Raw genomic sequence first — 3,929 nt, forward strand, 5'->3', positions numbered from 1 at the left:
TGTGTTGGTTGGAATTCGTGTATCCACCGAGTCCGAGTCAAGTTAATAGGGCAAATGAAATAAATCTACTGATAAAACTAAATTTGAATGATATGGCATATGTGGAAGTTGAGAATTGAAATAATGAAATAAGAATGATATATATATAATCGAATGATAAAATAAAAACATTTAATTGTTCATTAAATGATGATGATTGTAACGTAAAAGTATGTGTGTGATTTAATGTATTTAATTATAAACTGAAATATAGTGATACCACTGAGTATATGCATACTCAGCGTACGGTTGTTTCCGTGCACAAGTTGTAGAAGTCAAGTACTAAACCAGCATCCAAAGCTAGACCCGACTTCAACAAACTTTTGGTGATGTATATTTTCTTTTGGTAATGTGGCATGTACATAGGATGGGTATAAATGTTATTATGTTTTGAATATAAATGGTTTAAAATATTAGTATCGCAAGTCTAAAAATTATAATGAAAAAGTTTATCCATTTTAATTTAATTAGTACAATGATAATTTTAAATTGCTATTATATTGATTAAGTTGATTAGAAAGTATTTTAGGATAGAAAATAAATGTGTGAAATAAATTGGTTGAATTGGTTATGTTTGAAATGAATATGGTTTAATTGCAGGGGGTTTTATGTAAAAGTAAGCAGAAATGCTGTCGAAATTTATAAAAATAAAATAAATAAATAAAAAAATTGGAGTACTTAAACGAGTCCCGTTTCACTTAAATGTATGATTTAGATTTGAATAGTTCAATATAGGGATTTAGTAATTAAATTATGCTATGAATGTTATTTTATTTGTGAATTATTCATAAGTTGTCTGATACGACTGGTAATGCCTCGTAACTTTGTTCCGGCGACGGTTCGGGGTTAGGGGGTGTTACAGAAACAACATAAAATAAAGTAGACAAATGGAGTTTTACCTTTTGCTTGTTAGACATGAAAGTTATCTGGTATGAGCTCACAATTTCCAAGTCTAATGCGAGCAACTCTAAGAATCAAAGCCATGATGCTTGGTTTTCACTTTTGACAGCAGTATATGCAATAGGATAGTTGACATTATTTGCATCTATCCCAACAGCTGCTAGTAGATAGCCACCAAAATAGCCCTTCAAGAAACATTCATCTAAACCTATTATCCTCCTACAACCAACCCTATACCATCTTTGCATGCCTGCAAACAGACATACATCCTTTGAAACAATTTGTTATCCAGATAACAAATTGTTGTTGTTCCCTCATTTTGGGTCCTAACCTCCAACAAATACTAATAAATCTTCTCATATTGAGCTTTATGAGATCCTTCAATTAATTCTAGTGCCTTAAGTTTAGCCCTCCTACATTTGGTTAGTGAGACAAGGCAAAGGAAATCTCTTTTGACATCTTGTTGCAATAATGTCAAAAAATAATCAGGATCAGCAATGAACTTTTCTTTATAATATTGACCTATCGAAGATGAGGTTACATTCTTATTTTTATAGAATTTATAACACATATGGTTAGGGTTTGAACTCCTAATTTGCCAAGTCTGGTCAGTAGGGTCATTATAGGTTTAGTCTAGAGGCCCATATTTACTAAGAACATTTTGAACTACAGACTACCTTTAACCTCTTTGGATCATTTTTTGAGAACTTAATAAAATAACTATTCAGCCTACCATACTACTTGGCAGCTTCTTTTAGACTGTCTTTAGACTTAAATAACATTCCAACTTGAAGTTTAGGATTACTCATGTCATTTTCTAGGTTGAACTCAGGCCAATTTTGGTCATCTGAGTCAAATTCACGTGCACTATTTAACCTCCCATAATCATCACTATCACATGGTTCCCCTATTTCTATATTATTCACGTTTAAACAATTTAGATTAACCTTAATCCTATTAGACACATAACTATTAGATACATCACTAACAGACACATCACTATTAGACACATCAACATCAGACATTTCTTCTTCACTCTCATTAAAATTATCATCAATTCAATCTACCAAAAAAATTTAACGTTAATAAAGACAGAAAAAAACCAAACAATTTAATACAACATGATAGATAATAACCAATACAAAAAAGAATTTAATACAAAGACACATTCATTTCTATCATGCACATGGCAGATAATAACCAAACACTTTAACCCTAAATTTAGGCAATGACAGACAATAACCAATACAATGTAGAAGCTAAAGAACAATTTTAATTCAATTGATATTTGAAACTAAGAATAGATTGTCTCCTTATAACCAAACAATAACCAAACTTGATATTGTTAGTCATAAAAATAGGAACAAATTTGCCTCTTTAATAAGGCAATTAGTATGCAAATGGCAGACATATTTGAATACACAATATTTCAATAAACATATTTAAAATACTCATAAATCATATTTGAATAGTTAAATCAGTTTGATACAAACAATAAACATGAACATACATAGTATCATGCACATGGTAGACCATACACAGTATCTGCCATTCACTTTTATAACCTTAAACCTCATATGAATAACAAAAGAATCAAAATCTGTCATGCATGTTAATAACAAATGAAACCAAAATCTGGCATAAACCCCATGTGAATGCAACATTTTTAAAATTTTAAATATAGACAATCCTAAACCAAAGTAACCTTAAATCCAAAAAATCAAAAACTAAATACAGAAACTTACCCGTTACAGTGGATGTAACAACATTAACAGCTTCTCTTCTATTGACCATTGTAGCTGAAAACCAAAAACAATGATAGGTTTTCCTTTTGTCTTCTTTTCTCCCCAAACAAAAAATACCAATCGATTTCTAACATTAAACCCTATTTATCGATTTTCTACCCCTAAACCAACCTTGTTAACCAGTTCCTGAATCAATTTCTAACCCAAACTCTGTTAAATTTTTTCCCAATCGATTTTCTTTTCCTCTTCCCCTTAATCACAACCAATTTCTATTTTTTTACCCTAAACTAACCCACCTATTCAAAATTTTTCTGTAAACCATGTCAAACCTTTGACCCTTCCATTGTTTCACCAACGTGGCAAGTTAACTGGCCACATCAGCTTGTTAACTTGCCACATTAGTGGTCCCATTAAGACAGTAACAGAAAAAAGTTCATGAGTGACTGATTTGTCACCTTTTGATAATATTAGTGATTGTTTTGTCATTTTTCAAAAGTTGAGTGATTGAATTGAAACCTGAGTAACTGTTTTGTTAGCTACCCCAAGGTTGAGTGACTATTGGTGTAATTTACCCGTAAAATAAATCAAATTATTTAGAAAATATAGAAAGAATAGTACATTTAGGGAACATGCTCAAATTGAATGAAAAAGAAATCATCATTTCATCGATTTTAACTAGAGGTGAAGCTTAAATATTTTTTAGCTGGAATTAAGGTGTATAGTTTTCTAATTGTTATAGTTTATATTTTTATAATATTTTGAAGGATTAAATAAAAATTTTTATCATTTGAGAGGTAAAATGTAATTTTACTACGTAATAATGTAAAATTTTATAAATTTTAAAGTAAAATTTTATAAATTTTAAAGGATTAAATATTAAATTTTCATTTTTAGGGGGATCGAGAACCTACTAGTCCCTTGTTGTTGCCCATAATTTTAATAGAAAATTTTAACGAATGTTAACAGCTTGATTGAGATTTACAAACCTGTGCAGTACAAAGATTAAATTTATCAAAATTAAAGTAAAATATAAAGTTTAATTATACAATTTGACCAATTTTTACAAATCCAATAACTTAAGTTTTCGTAAAACAATTATTTATCCAAATAAAATAATTATAATTTCTAACATTTTAAAAATGATAAAATTTAAAATTCTAGCATTTTAAAAATCTCTAAAAATGTGTTTAGGTGAAGAACTTTAAAATTTTTGAGACTTCTAAAATGATAGCATTTTAGAATTTG

The sequence above is a fragment of the Gossypium hirsutum genome, chromosome A02 (genome assembly GCF_007990345.1).
Source record: "Gossypium hirsutum isolate 1008001.06 chromosome A02, Gossypium_hirsutum_v2.1, whole genome shotgun sequence".
NCBI lineage: Eukaryota > Viridiplantae > Streptophyta > Magnoliopsida > Malvales > Malvaceae > Gossypium > Gossypium hirsutum.